General features: G+C 32.7%; 1 long non-coding RNA gene and 1 pseudogene across 1 annotated transcript; both read left to right on the plus strand.

Moving 5' to 3' along the window:
• Nucleotides 1-265: 265 nt before the first annotated feature.
• On the plus strand, nt 266-15,476 carry LOC132755171 (uncharacterized; annotated as a pseudogene).
• On the plus strand, nt 4,079-7,514 carry LOC132755169 (uncharacterized). Its single transcript, XR_009629170.1, has 3 exons — nt 4,079-4,660; nt 5,931-6,014; nt 6,329-7,514. It is a non-coding gene; the product is annotated as an uncharacterized LOC132755169 (long non-coding RNA).
• Nucleotides 15,477-18,479: the final 3,003 nt, after the last annotated feature.

The following is an 18,479-nucleotide window of genomic DNA, read 5'->3' on the forward strand; positions in this document are numbered from 1 at the left end:
GCATATCAATGTTGTGCATGCATCTCTTTTTCATGCCCAACATTCGTTTTTACATTTCGGTCATCAATTCCATGAAAATAATAATAAATAGAAATGTGTCATCATGCCACAGATGCCCCCACATGCAGCCAAAATTTCAGATGGTGCATTAATTATTTTTTTCATTTTAAGTTCAAAGCCCTTAAAACTTTTCAATGTTAACACAAACCATTTTCATACAATGTTCAAGGCACTGAAATTATTCAGTCTTAACCTTTTAAAAATAGAATATTGCATATTTGTAGCCAAAATAATGGCTAAAAGTATGAGTGCTGAAACTGAAAGTTCAAAATTTTTCCAACATTCAGGAAAGATAAATTTGTCTAAAATCATTGAACCACGACCAAATTCAAACTTAAAGATTACGGACCCTAATAAATCGGTAAATATCGGGTAAAATCGTGAAACGTCGTAGAAGGCCCGAAGCTACCTTCGCCTTTTATCGCCACTTATCGTATAACCTATTTTTAGCGACTGTGACGTCAGTTTTCACAGGAAGCAATATGGCCGCTCGCTTGCGAAACTGTCGTGGCCAGTACGCCAAAAAAACAAATAACGTTAAAATTAAGAAGTTTGAAAGGATTGTAATTGAACATAATTATGTAACGGACAATTCTGTGCAAAGTGGTGATTCCGCTGAAGTGTTTAGTGACCAAAATCTTACGCAACATTGGAAAATTGGGCGGCGAATCATTGAACTAGGTGTTCTTCTTGAAAATTTGAAATTTTGCAAATCGTGCAGGTTGGAACCGGTTCCACTGACGTTATACAGTGTACAAAAGGAAATTAAGAAGGGACTTGGTGGATATCTGTATGTGCAGTGCCAAAATTTAAATTGCGGTTTTATTAACTGTGTTCCGTATGGGAAAACCCACAGGGGAAAATCAGGAAAATCAGGCATGCCTTGTTTTGCAGTAAATACCAAGCTTGGTACAGGTATAAAGCTTACACATATTTTGTTTTTGTAAACATAGTTGTCTTATTAGAACATTTTATGCATTAAAAGTCAATTTTAACAAATGTTCAATGTTAATTTTATTATTATATAAAGGAGAAAATGTAATATGAAACTAGGCAAAGCCTATGAACGGGGAAGTCTGTAAAAATCCTTTCATTTTTCCGTTTTAAATGTGTCAGACTCCTTGGGTATTATATGTACCCGCTTCCGTTTTCCGTTAGGTCCTAAAAATATATTAACCTTGTATAAGCTCTGCTTTGGTCAACTAGGCCCTCTTTACCTTTTTTATTTGTGTTAATATTTGGAATATATATACATGTAGATCTATATAATAATTTTCTATTCCACATATCTGTTCCATGTTATATGATAATGAGTCTGACTTGTGTGAATAATTATAAGTTTAAATGATGAAAATTTGACTATTTAGTATTATCATATTCATTTTAGTAAACCACAAATTTTTGCCATGTTGACCAATGCCTACAGTTGAATCCAGGAGCTTACATTATTCTTACATGTACATTGTAAAATATGTGACCCCTATCAAATAGCTTTTCTATGTTGAATTTAGTTGTTTTGGGTCACGTCTTGAGAAATGTTAATATGTATTATACAAAAAATGATAAGTTTCACTCATTTTCAGCTATGATAGACAGTATTGGAGGTCCAACAAAGGTTAACAATATGCTGTCCACCCTCAACTTACCAACATGTCCAATAACAAGCTGAAAAAAATGGAACGCAGGGCAGGAGAAGCTGTCGAGTGTGTGGCATCCAAATCAACTTCAACAGCTGCTCGTAATGCTTTCAGTATGGAAATACAGTGAGTTTGAAGTGTATTAATAAATTATATCAGTTGTAATTTCACAACATTTGTTACCAATCTGTATGTTTTTGTACAACGTCAAGTTGAACATGTCTATTTAGACTGCATAAGCTGTAGATATATAATATGACCATGTCTGTCTTTTCACATGAAAAAATTAAATTCCCAATTGAAAGTTGCAAAATAAAAATATTGTATAACTATAAAACAATCCAAATCTTTGAAATCAAGGGTTTCTTCACAGTTCACTCCCCAGTAAAAATGTCAGTGGAATACCAGTGGAATACCACTGTATTCCAGTGGTAACCATAAATCCACTGGTATTCCACTGGAATACTACATAATACCAGTGGAATAACACTGCATTTCAGTGGTTATTATAATTCCACTGGTATTCCACTGGTTTTTCACTGGTAACCTATATTGAGTAGTGGTATGCCACTGGTCAAATTAATTTCTGTTGTAAACCACTGGATTTCCAGTGTAAACCACTGGATTTCCAGTGAACTTGGTGACTTTATATATATATATATATACAATTTAATAAGGACACTTCCAGTGGACTAATTTTTACCATTGGTATGTACAATTACGACATGAAAAAAAGGTACCATCCAAATTGTCTTTGATCATATTTGTGTGTATACATGTTGGTAATCTGAGGTCAAAAATAGAATTCTAGGGTAAACATCATAATCAATATAGTCATTACAATTAAGTAATTGAATTATTTATTCACAGTTAAAAACAATTGAATAATATAATGTTTCAATTATATGATAGAAATACAATCATAGTATAAATTTACTGGATGATTAGACAGTCATGGTTCAAACCAGTATATCGATCGCCCCTGTAAAATAGTGTTCTTGAAATCATGAACTTTTCAATACATTTAAGAACAGTTCACGAACTGGTCCTAAACACTTCATAATGATTGTTCAAGAACTTATGTTCATGAACAGTTCTTCAAGCTTGTTCATGAACTGTTCATTGGCATAAAAAGAACGAAACCAAATTCTTTAAAGGTTCATGAACTTAGGATCATGAATTATTGAAGAACTTTTGATGAAAACCATGGGTTCGTGATTTGTCCTTTAATAATGTCGCGAATTATTGAAGAACTTTTGATGAAAACCATGAGTTCATGATTTGTCCTTTAATAATTCCTGAAATAGAAATGATAACTGCTCAAGAACACTTGATGACCTAAATACATTGGTTAATGAATTTCTGAAGAACTTTTGATGAAGACCATGTGTTCATCATTTGTTATTAAATAACTACAGAAATAGAATGATAACTGGTCAAGAATAGATAAAGACCTGGGCAGATTAGCACAGGCCCAAAACAGTTTTTTGCATAAAATAAAGACATCAGTATTTTTTTTTATTGCTTGACCATGGAAATTCAATCAGTCGATTCTTTAATAAAATTCCCCAATTTTTACTCAACCAACTTATCTATCTATATACTGCAGTAGTGCTTTCTTCTTTATTTGTTTTAAATATGAAAGTGTATGGGGCAGGTCATATTAACATGTACTTCAGATGCTGACGAAAATTAACGATGATAACTTACTCTTTACTTACCCAGCAAACAATAACGATTATACTCGAGCAATATCTGTATATTTACGCTAACCAAGACGATAAATATAGGCATAATTCATGACGTATTGGATACGTATACTGATGACGTAGCAACACAAAATTTTTGGAAACTACGGTAGCTTTGTTTGAAATTCAAGTGCCTGTTGGGCTTAAAATAATAGATTTGTGAAATAAAATTTGTAGGCCTCAATGATATAATCAAAATTATTCAGTTATTGTCATACATGCCATGGACAATCCCTGAAATAAGGTGTCTGTCCCGGAGATGATTTATGTCCCGGTAAAAAAAAATCTAAAATAATCTACTTTGAAGCAAGAAATTTTACTTTTTTATATAATTTTATTGTCAAGTTTTTGTAAACTTATCTAGAACGCTAATAACGAACGATTATCCCCTAACAGCATTGCAATGGTGACACTAATCCTTTGATTGGTATATCTACGTGCCCCTTCCAACAAACAATTATCGGCAATAATTTTGATTAATTAAAAGATTAATTACCCCTTGTGGCTTCCTGAGTGAAGGTGTCATACACTGGCCAACTGGACAGTATAAATTTAATCTGCCTGGAGACATTTATTAGTGGTCAAACACCGTGAAAATTACCGCTAAATATGAGGTGATAAAATACAAGATTCAGCGAATGTTTCAGGTAAACGACGTGGGTAATTGTCATTACTTAACAAAGCTTTATTCTTTTCTGTGACTGATTGAATTAACGATGCCTAAATACTTAAAAAAGATAGAAAAACTGTTAATAATTATTGACATTCTGACTTTGTTTATGGTGTCATTAAATTTGCAAGTTGTAATTACCGGTTATATGGCCTATAGGTTGTATGCTACTTTGTAAATTAAAAAAAAAAAAAAAAGAAATACGTTTGCTGATCAATGCCCCACCTTCAAATGAAGTGTCCCGGAAATGAGTATAAAATTATGGCATGTATGGTCATTGTATTGACGGCAAAAACAACGGAATTACACGAAATTATGAAAATCGAGCACATGTTACTGACGTAGTACACATGTTTATTGACGTAGTACACATGTTTATTGCGTAGTACACAGGGTCTATTGAGCGCGCAATATTCAAAGACGGCAAAAACTTCGTCTCATATCAACAGTGAACTGATGATATCATCTCCCCAATAAAGATATACAACGAGGAAGGTGAAATTGCTCAAGCAAATTATCAGAAGAAGACCTCGGTGAAATTCACTGTGAGTATTATCATAAATGCACCAATTGATTTTTTTTCCAAACTGAACCGGCGTGTTTATGACTCCTCCAAGAAAAAAATGAAGAGTCTATAATTATTTTAATGACCTTTCTTCACTTCTAAAAGCATTGTTTTGTAACAATTTGCCGACTTTATAACAATAGAAATAATAATTGTATTTCCAGCTCATTCCTAGTTACAGTTTAGATACTTAAACCTTATTGGAAATATTGCGTAAACGGACATTTGTCACATATTTTCGCGACCCGTTTTTATTTATTTCTTTGTTGTTGAAAAGGAATTAAGGATCGAATAAAAAACAAAGCATCGTTGAAGATTGAAGACGGTTCTGCTTCCCTGCAGGCAATTATTTGCTGCCTTCTAAAAGATAGAATCTAGTTTTAAATAGTTTTTTGAAAAATGCATGGTAGCAAGTTTTTTTTATCCCCAGACAGTTCAACACCCTAGTATGCAGACAGTTCACTACCTTAGCAATTTTCCCTTATATTAGAAAAAAAGTTTTTTATAAAGAGACAATATTTTTATATCACCATTAATTTATGTAGTTTTATAATGGAATATGATCAACATGGAAAATAGCACATGACTGACTGTATTTTTAAATCCAAAAATTTAATTGGCACAGAAATCATGTTTTCTGTTTGTTTGTTTTTTGTTGTTTGTTTTTTTTTTTTGGGGGGGGGGGGGATTTAATCTCTAGATTTCTGTGCATTTATAGGAATTATTGGACCACTAAACAGTTGTGTGGGCCACCAAAATTTATAGGTCAGTGGTCCAGGATACAGCCTAGCTAAAATAGCTTGTCTTTGACACTGCCTAAGCTTATACTAGAGAATCTGAATACTGGTCCATTAAAGTAAATCCCACATGATGATTTGCAAAGAACATAAATAGCATAAACAGTGTCATACTTGTAGCACTGACCTGAATACAATTGAATTCTCAGGCATTGAATTTAAGATTTTTTGAATTTACTGGCCCATATTCCAGTTTACAATTTATTCTACTATATATTAAACTAAATTCTCTAAAATTTACACTGGTCATGGTAATCTGTTACTGTATTAGTAAGGGGCAGGATGTGAAGTGGTTGAACATGCTTGAACAAGATATTTTGAGTATTAAAACATTACTTAGAAAATGCAAATTGAAAAAATTATAATGATACGGTTCGTCGATCAGGATATTTTAAAGATATCGGTCAATTGTTTATGATGTTAGAAGTTTCTTGATTGTGATTAATATTATAGGTCCTGCTGACAGTGTCCAATGTGAAAGTTCATCGAAAAGGCAGGAACTGCTAGGGGTTGTGTGGTTGTGGCTAGATCTGACGGGTAAGCAATATAGTTGAGGTTACAAGGACCCAATTTTACAATTGTCTACAGTAGAACCAGATATTTTTTCATGGTAAAAATTCCCGAAATCTTAATTCAGTCTAATTTCACAAGGATTAAAATTCGCATAATTAGCTTTTTCTTCTTAAATATTAATGAAAAACTGATTACCCTGATACTGGGGTATAAAAATAGGTTTGAAGGGTACTATTGAAACGCATTTTTTCGTAACATTTGTGTGATGTTTAAAACTGTCATTTCAAACACTAGACGTTATATTGTTGTTTTTTTTTTTTTTGGTATTTCTAAACTAGATGGGAGGATGAGTGCAGAAGCCTGCGTAGAAAGATTTGGCGCATGGAGGAGCGAATTACTGCTTTAGAGAGTCAGAATACAAAAGTGGAGGACCCCGAATTATAAGCTGTGGAACATCTAAGTGATACACAAGAAGTCTTGGTTACATTAGCAAAGACTATCTTCACTGTGGAGGAACTTGGAACCCACTCTAGGACTGGAAAGATGACCAATAAGTGCAAGGATTCCCCGAGATCACCACTTGAACCCTTGAAACTCAGCAATCTTTAAAGACTAGTGAGGAAGAAAACCCGTGTATCAAAAGAAGTATTTAATAAAAAACTAGAGAACTTACAAAAGGTCATCAGAAGGAAATAAATCACAAAATAAGTGAAACATTGGAAACTAAAAAAACTAATTTCAAGTTCTTGGTTTTTGCACTTTTGAAAATCAGCAAGCTGTATTGAAGAAACTATTTCTTAGTTCTTGTTAAACAAAGATGTGTAGTTTTTAAATTTTACATGTAGTTTTACATGTTTGTGGTTTACTTTTGAACAATATAGCTTAGAGCTTATGTTTAGACTTGTCAGTCCGCAAATTGATTGGTATCATCTGTCTGCTCTGTTCTTGCATTTTTCATGAATGTGAAATAATGTAAATGTAGTTTAGGAACTGTTCATGAACTGTTCTTGCACTTTTTGTGTTTTATCAAACAATATTATTAACTTTAGGAAATCTTATTTGGGAGTAAGAGTGCATCTTTAACAAGGAAATATTATAAAACAAAGCAGAAGAGAATAACCAAAATAACTGTTTAGTTTAGGGAAATATTCTACATCTTAAAAATTGTGTTGAGACTCAATACTTACTATTATATATATAAAGCCAACAAATGTATATAAAATATTTGCTATTATATCTGCTCTTTGGAATGATTTTGTATTTTTAACTAATTCAACTACTATATCCAGTGATTTTTATGCCCCCGAAGGTGGGCATATTAAAATCGCACTGTCCGTCCGTCCGTCCGGCTCTGTATTTGGTAGTATTCTACCAAAATTTACCGCTGGTATTTCAGTGGAATTCCACTGGAAAACCAGCGGTAAACTTTTAATGGAATACCACAAAAGTTTACTGCTGGTATTTCAGTGGAATTCCACTGGAAAACCAGCGGTAAACTTTTAGTGGAATACCACCAAATTTTACCGCTGGTATTTCAGTGGAATTCCACTGAAATACCATCGGTAAAATTTGGTTGAATTCCACTGGTATTCCACTGAAATACCAGCGGTAAAATTTGGTGGTATTCCACTAAAAGTTTACCGCTGGTATTTCAGTGGAATTTATTGCAAATCCCAAAAACCCTTTTTCCCCAAAAAACCCCGGGAAAAAGCTTTCTATTAACCAGGGTTCCATAAATTTTTACTGGGGAATATTTTTACAGTTTATCCATAACCCTTGTAATCTTTTCCCGGGAAATTTCCCATTTTTCACTGAAGGTGATTAATACCCCCACCAGCAACTTTGACTCTTGAACAATAAGTTGTCTGAAGAAAAATTTGAAATAAACCTACAGTAAATAAAGTACCATCAGCACTGTGTACAACGAATCATTTCAATTTATTGCAATCCCAACTATCTTAATCTTGATATAAGCTTGCTATACACCAAGTTTGATAACAATATCTCATTCCTAACCCTAGTAATTGTCTGGAAACCATTTTTCAACTTTTAGTAACTGTGACCTTGAACCCAGGGAGTCCAAATGCAATACCAAGTGCGGTCTTCATGTAAGCTTGCTAAACACCAAGTTTGATTACAATATATGATTCCTAACTTTAGTTATTGTCCGGAAACCATTTTTCTATTTTTAGTAATGGTGACCTTGACCTTGGCCCAAGGGGGGTCCAGATGCAATACCAACCTATGTCTTCATATAAGCTTGCTATATACCAAGTTTGATTACAATATCTCATTCCTAACTTTAGTTATTGTCCGGAAACCATTTTTCTATTTTTAGTAACGGTGACCTTGACCTTGGCCCCAGGGGGTCCAGATGCAATACCAACAGGGGTCTTCATATAAGCTATGCTATATACCAAGTTTGATTACAATATCTCATTCCTAACTTTAGTTATAGTCCGGAAACCATTTTTCTATTTTTAGTAACGGTGACCTTGACCTTGGCCCCAGGGGGTCCAGATGCAATACCAACAGGGGTCTTCATATAAGCTTGCTATATACCAAGTTTGATTACAATATCTCATTCCTAACTTTAGTTATTGTCCGGAAACCATTTTTCTATTTTTAGTAACGGTGACCTTGACCTTGGCCCCAGGGGGTCCAGATGCAATACCAACAGGGGTCTTCATATAAGCTTGCTATATACCAAGTTTGATTACAATATCTCATTCCTAACTTTAGTTATTGTCCGGAAACCATTTTTCTATTTTTAGTAACGGTGACCTTGACCTTGGCCCCAGGGGGTCCAGATGCAATACCAACCGGGGTCTTCATATAAGCTTGCTGTACATCAAGTTTGATTACAATATCTCATTCCTAACTTTAGTTATTGTCCGGAAACCATTTTTCTATTTTTAGTAACGGTGACCTTGACCTTGGCCCCAGGGGGTCCAGATGCAATACCAACAGGGGTTTTCATATAAGCTTGCTATATACCAAGTTTGATTACAATATCTCATTCCTAACTTTAGTTATTGTCCGGAAACCATTTTTCTATTTTTAGTAACGGTGACCTTGACCTTGGCCCCAGGGGGTCCAGATGCAATACCAACCGGGGTTTCCACATAAGGTTGCTATATACCAAGTTTGATTACAATACCTCACTCCAAACTCTAGTTATCGTCTGGAAACCATGATGTGGACCGACCGACCGACGGACCGACCGATAAGCTGACTCCTATATACCCCCCCTAAACTTCGTTTGTGGGGGTATAATAACTCAGTCAATAGTCTGTTTGCTACATAAATAAAGGCCAGTCTAAAGCAAAATCACTGAAATGATAAACAAAAGTACAAAATGTAAATCTAATGACCCATAGTTAATGCAACTTGCTAAAAAATAATTTATAGATGTAAGGGTTTGTCAATATGTTTACTGGTAATGTAAAACTAATAATAAATTGTAACTTAGATTTAGATTACAATGTACATGATGTAATATTTATTTTCAATGTAAATGATTTCATTTTTCAAATAAAATTGAGCTGTCTGTTTGCGAATATAGCATTTGAGATTCAGTTTGAATGGGATAGTAAAAGCTCCTGAGTGAATGTGAGGAATCCAATTTTCAGGAAAGCATTAATGCTGGTTTGTTGATTCTGTTAATGAATAATATTAAATGATCTTCAATTTTATATCATATTATATAATAACATATAATGAGCTCTAGGTAAAGTTGTACATTAGAACCTTCATATATATCTACTTAAAATTAATAATTGACACCTCAGTTTGTAATTCTGATCAGTTGTGTAAAGCTATTTTTAGCACTGTCAATTTGCAATTGCTATGTCACGCTCCAGTGCACGGGCTATAAACATGTGTGTAAAGCACTTCAAACATGAGTGCTCAATGACATTTTAATGGAGTTTGATATATCTAGGATTTGATAGGTAGCCAGGAGTGGATTCAAGGTAATAATTTATGCATAGCTGAAAATTCCCATGTGACATATTGACTCTTGTGGAGATTTTATCACAATCAGTAAAATGTGTGCGTTTCCTAATTTTCAAGAGTCAAAACCCCCGGATTCAGAGTGCTGATATCATATCATTTAAGTACATGTAACTAAGCATGTTATAATTCATAAACTATTTTTTATTAGGGATATAGCAGAGGAAGAAACAAAGAAAGCTAGAGAGTCAATGGATTTTGTCGTGGAAGACCTTGGGCTTGCAGTACTTCCTGGTACATCCCCTTCTGTCAAGTATGTATAATTTTGTTAATATTGTATCTTTATAAAAAGTTTATTACTAAATTATATTATTATTACATTTGAACAAGAGTAAAGGTGACAGTTACTTTACCTTTGAATTTTCCATGTTCTAAGATAAAAAGGTATAATGTGTGTTTTAGACATTATTTTTACTACTGCAGGATGCTACTCAATACTGAATTGAATGACAATGACTGGTCGGATGTGGAGGAGGAACCATCAAAACAACATGAGGGGAAATCAAGTCATATGAATTTAATTCAGCATGCAGGAAAGAACAGGTATAAATTCAGTCAATGTTATATATGTCATGGCATTGATAATGAGACTGTTCGTTCGTTTTGTTAAAACAAACAACAGAATATCACACCTGAGTGCAACCTGACCTTATGATTTTCGTTTTAGTATATAGCATGTGTGAACACAAGGGCACAACTTTAAATAACTTGCCTACATGTATCTTAGCTGTAGGTATGAGCCGTGTCATTGACTTTCATTCTTCACAAGTGTTAGAAAGCTTTTCATCTAGTTTATAGAAAGTTTGTGGTTTTACTCAGGGTTTTGTGCTTGAAATTTGTTCAGAGGGACACATGAAATCCTTCTCGATAAGTAAAGCTGGTTAAATTTAGAAAATAAGAATCCCTAAAGAAAGTCTAAAACGGCAAAATTGAAAATGTTGCAAGCTCAGTTTGACTGAGCCTGTTCATTAACAGTACTCTCAAGTGCAAAAAACCCACATCCACGCCCCCTAGCACCGGCTTAAGCAGTATTCAACAATTTAACATGTAATGGTAAAAATTTCATTGTCACATATTAGTCACATTTGACCAATCCTGTGTTGGTGCAAGTAATTCTAACCAAAATTAAAAAGTTTTGAATATGCATTCATTTAATACCCTCTATTTATTGCAGAAAATCTCAAAAAAGTTGATAAGCTAAATAAATCCTTTTTTATCCTTTTTTATATTTCTTTGCAGAAAACCCCCTCATAGCTTGAGCCAGGCACCATGTGCGCGGAAAAATATCTCAAAACATTTTCCATGCAAGTCCCGTACAGGAATGTCCTGCGCTGTTGACACTGCTTGGCAGAAGCGAGGGTTTGACAGTTTAACATGTGAGTCGGTTAGGTTAATTGTTAGGTTAATATTATATGAGTCATTATTTCGAATTATTTCATCATTATAAGTGAATTTTATGGAACCTATTATTTATAATGTAGTATTATTCCTCCAGTATTAAACATTTCGGTGTCAATGTGTAGCAATAATAAAACATTACGGTGTCAATATGTAGTAAAAATAAAAAGTAACAAGTATGACATCAACATTCTCTATGTAAACTTTTTTTATACATTCATTTTGGCTATAAGGATATAATATTTATTTTGCTTTAGACAAATATTGTCATTTAAAATTTAAATGCCATATTCTGGACTATATTTCAGCTCACACTTTCTTCATGAGCAAAGCTAAATATGGCAAAAAGGTTGTGAAGTCAATAGTGCAGCATAGAACATGTGCAACCTGCAAGTGGTGGCGAAGAAATAGACCTGGTAGAAAAGTTAGAAGTCACAGATGTGTTCATAATCACTATGGGAGTGCCAGAATGATGGAAAGTGTGATTGGTGTAAAAGGTGTAGTAGAACTGGCTAAGGAAGGAACACCGGTTGAATATATAGAGGGAGATGGTGATAACACCTTGATAGCGAGGTTGAGGACAAATCTGAACATTGAAATGAAAAAAAGGTTTGACAGTAACCACATTGTGAAAAATGTTGGGAAGCATTTGCTAAATCTTCAAACAAACAAAGTTAAAATTAGGAGGGTAACAATCAATCACCTTCAAAAGTGTTTGAAATATACGTTTGCAAAAAACCAGGGTAATAGTAAAGCCATGGAAGAGAATCTACGTGCTATAGTACCACACCAGTTTGGGGATCATAGTTTATGCGCAGATAGATTTTGTGGGTATAAAAGAAACCCTAAAATGAAATATGTTCACAGAAGCCTCCCATATAAAGGACCCTTGAAAGATGAAACTGGTTGTATTAGAAAAGAAATAGAGAAGGTTTTTCAACCTGTCATTGCCAATGCTGTTCAATATTCAGACTTGGGGTCGTCACAACAGTGTGAACATGCAAACCGGGAAGTTACAATGAGAGCACCCAAATCTCTCCATTATGGAAATTCGGAATCATTGGACTTTCGAGTGCAGGCTACAGCGGCATTTATTAATGAAGGACGACAGTATATAACACAGGTTTAGTGCACAATGTTATGTTCTATGTATTGACATTACAGGCATAAGAAAACCACCCTTAACATCCTTTTAAAACTGACATCATTTGAACATCTGCGCGAAAGTTGAATATCAAAAACTGATATTTCATTTGAAATTTGGGACTTGGAAAACAGAGTATGAATATATAAGAGTGGATGTCTTTTCGTAGATTTTGTGGTAGTTTTTTGTTTGTTTTTTTTTTTCAAGAGAAAAAGTAATTATGTCAGGACAAGAGGACATCAGTTTAGAAAAAAAATATGTTAAGGATGGTTTTCTTATTCTGATGTTTAATTTATTACATTTTCTTTTTTGATTTTTCACGAATGTTTATATTCATTCTAGATTTTACTGTGTAATTTGAAAATCTCTTTATGTTATTTAGAAATGATTTTAGTAAAAGTTCTGTTTATTTTATTGTTACTTTTACATTACTGTTCAATTTGTATTACTGTTACATAATAGTTTTGTTTATTCTAATTCCAGTTGTTATTGTTACAGTTTGATTGTTCAGACATCAGGGGTATAAAAAAGTAAGTAAAATGTTTAATAAATAGAATTTATAATTATTTTAGTTATAATAGGTACATTCATTGATGATAAAGTAATAAGTTGGTAGGGATGATGATTAAATGTTGATGATTATTTTCATGACTTATGAAATTGATGATAATAATTATGAAATTTTGGACTCTTTGCATATCATTCATCTAATATTTAAGGTACACACTGAAGCTGGTCTTTCTCCTGGAGAACATACCATAGCATATGCAGAGAAATGTATGAAGGAAAGGGAGCGTCTTCAAACAAGGTCAGCTCTTCCATCAACAAAACGTCGGCGACTTGAATTGAAGCAGGAACGTTCTGTTATACAGGGAGCTAATGAAGCACTAGAGGGCGCATCTTATCAGTCAGGTACTAAAAGACTTTCAGTTCATGACATACATATGCAGATTAGACTATTAAAATATAAAAAACTAGAAATGTGTCATCATGCCACGGATGCCCCCGCATGCAGCCAAAATTTCAGATGGTGCATTAATTATTTTCTTCATTTTAAGTTCAAAGCCCTTAAAACTTTTCAATGTTAACACAAACCATTTTCATACAATGTTCAAGGCACTGAAATTATTCATTCTTAACCTTTTAAAAATAGCATATTGCATATTTGTAGCCAAAATAATGGCTAAAAGTATGAGTGCTGAAACTAAAAGTTCAAATTTTTCCAACATTCAGGAAAGATAAGTTTGTATAAAATCATTGAACCACGACAAAATTCAAACTTAAACTGCTTATTCCTAAGATGTACCTATATTATTGTCAAATTTAAGTTAAATATGTAACACTGTTGGGTAGATAATGAACAGAAACTGTAAATTTCATATTATTTTTCAAGGGAAAGGGGCATTACTCTGCCAAAAATCATTGAACCAAGACCAAATTCGAACTTGGCCTGGGCATTCTAAAATCATATCTATATGTCAAATTTGAGTTGAATGTGTTGTACAATTGGGGAGATAATAAACGGAAACTGAAAATTTCATATTACTTTCAAAGTGAAAGGAGCATAACTCTGCCAAAAATCATTGAACCATGACTAAATTTGAACTTGACCTGCGCATTCCTTAGACGCATCCATATGTCAAGTTTGAGTTGAATGTCTTGTACCTTTGGGGAGATAATGAATGGAAACTGAAAATTTCATATTATTTTCAAAGTAAAAGGGGCATAACTCTGCCAAAAATCATCGAACCATGACCAAATTTGAACTTGACCTGTTTTTTCTCATGACATATCCATATGTCAAGTTTGAGTTGAATGTGTTGTACCGTTGGGGAGATAATGAACGGAAACTGAAAATTTCATATTATTTTCAAAGTAAAAGGGGCATAACTCTGCCAAAAATCATCGAACCATGACCAAATTCGAACTTGACCTGTATTTTCTCATGACATATCCATATGTCAAATTTAAGTTGAATGTGATGTACCGTTGGGGAGATAATGAACGGAAACTGAAATTTCATATTATTTTCAAAGTAAAAGGGGCATAACTCTGCCAAAAATCATCGAACCATGACCAAATTCGAACTTGACCTGTATTTTCTCATGATATATCCATATGTCAAATTTGAGTTGAATGTGTGCAACCGTTCTAAAGATAATGAACGGAAACTGATGATGACGGAATGACAGAATGACGGAAGGACGGAAGGACGGAAGGACGGAATGACGGAACAGGGTAACACTATATGCCCCGGCCATTACATGGCGGGGGCATAAAAATAGACATGATGTTAATTGAGTATGTAATTATAAATCATAAATTGTAAAAATTATATATATTGATTTCAGGTATTGAAGAAAGGCAGGAAGATATTGATGTAGAGAGGATACCTGAATACAGTGATGCTGTTCCACTTGGTGACTTTAAACCCATACCACCTCTATCAGACCCAATAACAATGATTGCACTTGATTTAGAGACTACAGACCTTAGTGAGTAGAATTCTTTAGCACATGTACATATATATAAGTGTTAAATAATTTTTGTCTCTTATTTTCAATTTTGATTTCAAAGTATGAGCGAATTGTATATTGAAAGAAAAAAGGAATTAGATGTGTAAATAGAATAGTCCTCTGTTCAGTTTAAATATGAAGTAATTAAATTTTCAGTTCGTGCTGGACAAATGCCCCACATAACGCAGATTGCTGCCAAGGTTGTCAACAGTGGCATAGGACAAAAATTCTGTGTATATGTACAGCCCAAGATGCCAATTTCAACAGGTGCCCAGCAAGCGACAGGAATAACAGTCAATGGTGACATTATGACAGTAAACGGGACTGTTGTTGATACAGTTGACATCAATTGTGCTTTGGACTGTCTTATACAGTGGCTTGATAAATACAGTAATATTGTAACTGCCCACAATGGTAAAATTCCCTTGCTTATTTTACCTTTGCAAACAAAAAAAAATAGAAAAGGTTTTTTTAATTTTGCACAAGGATTAATGGAAATTTAAAAAGTTATTAAAAAAAACCTTTCCCCGGGGAAAACCCTTTAAAAATTTGGAAAACCTTTCCGGACGTTTAAAAATATAATATAAATGCACATAACCCGAAATGATTTAAAGGGTTTGTTAAAATACTTTTTCACAATCTCATTTTATATCGGGAAAAAGCCTGAGAAATTTTAAATTTTTCCAAGGTGTTTACTTTTTTTTTAAAACCACAAAGAAAAGGGAAAAAAATTTTTACAAATTAAAAAGGGATTGGTTTCTTTGGCCCTTTAAATTGGCCAAAAGCTTTAAAAATATTGCCCGTTCAGGGCTAATTGAATACTGAAGAAAATAATCCCTTTGACAAAGGGGGAAGAGGATTGGGAAAAAATTTTCAAATTTAAAAATTTTGAAGGCCCCCCACGTGAATAAAACTAAAAAGTCTAGAAATGTTATACCAAAAAATTTTTAACATTTTTAAAAAAATAAGAGTAAAGAATTAAAATTTTTTTTTTATTTAAATGGGTTTTTTTCCCCAAAAATTTTAATGAAAATAATTTTTTAACATAAAAACAATATTCCTTTTATTTTTACAAATTTTTTTGAGAAACTTTTTAAAAATTTCTAAAAACTTGAAGCAAAATTTGGGTTTTATTTAATTACCAACAATTTTAAGGATATAAAATATATGCATTAAAAAAGTAAAATTTTTGGTAAATGGGAATTTTATTTTTATGTAAAAATTTTTTTTCCCCTTTAAAATTGTAAAATTCATTTTTGTTTCCCCATTTTTGGGGCAAAATTATAAAAAATAAATTTGGTTTTTTTTTGCATTATGGAAAATGGTAACCAAATTCATTTTTTTATATATTTCCTGATTAAGGCGGTGTCATTGTTTTTTACATGTTCATTATAGTACAGGAAAACTCTAACAGAACTTGCTAAATTTCTTTCCTGCAAAAGTAGTTCAAAATCTATGATACAGAATTCTTTCAGGGTATGAATATTTAAAAAAAAAATTAAAACCTAAATCTATTTTGTTGAGTAAGCTATTAAATGAATTGGCCATAGTAAAAATCTCTAGTAATTATTGATTAATTTCTTCAAATGGTAAAGATGATCAATGTTTTTTCTAGTGAGATTGAACTTTTAACAGATTTTTTAAGAATGGAAAAAATTACAAAATGGTTTCAATTTTTATGGAAAATGCATTGTCCGTGCACTAATCGAAGTGTGCATGATACTGAGAAGTAGTAAATATGAACACATTTTAGTTTTAACATTATTGTATTCATATTGTTAATGATATCACTCTGTAAAACACAAGAAAACTCATATTTTGATTGTCTTGAGTGAAAATAGTGAGTATTAGAAGACCTCTTTTCGTGGCTTAGGTCATATCTTTATTTTTCCCATTTCTGAGGTTGAGAACTACCTTTTATAAATATGAATAACACGTATTAAATCTATTCTAAGGTGTTTTTAATTTAACTGATAAGTTTCTGACAACTTTCAGGTAACTTGTTATGTAGTTCTTACTTCAAAAGAAGTTTGAAATTATAAATGTACATTTTTTGTTAGATTATGAATATTTTCGACCAATTTCGGACTATTTGAAAATTGACACATGTTTTGTTCAATAAGCTATAAAATGAAATAGCCATGGTAAAATATCTTAAAAATTGGTGATTTGTTTCCTAAAATGATGTAGATAATTATTATCTATTCTATTTTTATTGAATATAAATAAATTTTTAAAAAAAAAATGTTAAAATTGGTATTTGGATTAAATTTTTAAACAAAAATGCATTGTCCGAGCACCGTTTTGAAACATTTTTGATACTGAAAAATAAAAAATATGAAAATATTTTAGTTTTTGTATTATTATTTTCATAGAATTGATGGAAGTACACTATAAAACACATATTTAGATAGTCTCAAATTATACTTTTGAAAATTAGACCTTGTTATGTTACTTAGGTCTTCACTTTATTTTCTCCATTTTCCGAAATTGAGGGTGACCATATTGAAACACAAATATCTAGAGTTGTAGATGGTAAAAGATGTTAAAAATCCTGCAATAACATGCTTAAATATTATATATTTGAAAAAGAAATGTTTCTTTGTTATTCTTGAAAGTGCCCAATAGGGTCCGTAATCCTTAAACTGCTTACTCCTAAGATGTATCTATATTATTTTCAAAGTCAAAGGGACATAACTCTGCCAAAAAATCATCAAACCATGACCAAATTCCAACTTGACCTGCCCATTCCTTTGACATATCCATATGTCAAATTTAAGTTGAATATGTAACACTGTTGGGTAGATAATGAACAGAAACTGTAAATTTCATATTATTTTCAAAGTGAAAGGGGCATTACTCTGCCAAAAATCATTGAACCATGACCAAATTCGAACTTAGCCTGGGCATTCCAAAAACATATCCATATGTCAAATTTGAGTTGAATGTGTTGTACCATTGGGGAGATAATAAATGGAAACTGAAAATTTCATATTACTTTCAAAGTGAAAGGGGCATAACTCTGCCAAAAATCATTGAACCATGACCAAATTTGAACTTGACCTGCGCATTCGTTTGACACATCCATATGTCAAGTTTGAGTTGAATGTGTTGTACCTTTGGGGAGATAATGAACGGAAACTGAAAATTTCATATTATTTTCAAAGTAAAAGGGGCATAACTCCGCCAAAAATCATCGAACCATGACCAAATTCGAACTTGACCTGTATTTTCTCATGACATATCCATAGGTCAAGTTTGAGTTGAATGTGTTGTACCGTTGGGGAGATAATGAACGGAAACTGAAAATTTCATATTATTTTCAAAGTAAAAGGGGCATAACTCTGCCAAAAATCATCGAACCATGACCAAATTCGAACTTGACCTGTATTTTCTTGTGACATATCCATATGTCAA

This window comes from Ruditapes philippinarum, unplaced genomic scaffold (assembly GCF_026571515.1).
Source record: "Ruditapes philippinarum isolate M1 unplaced genomic scaffold, ASM2657151v2 ctg4289_1_1_1_1, whole genome shotgun sequence".
NCBI lineage: Eukaryota > Metazoa > Mollusca > Bivalvia > Venerida > Veneridae > Ruditapes > Ruditapes philippinarum.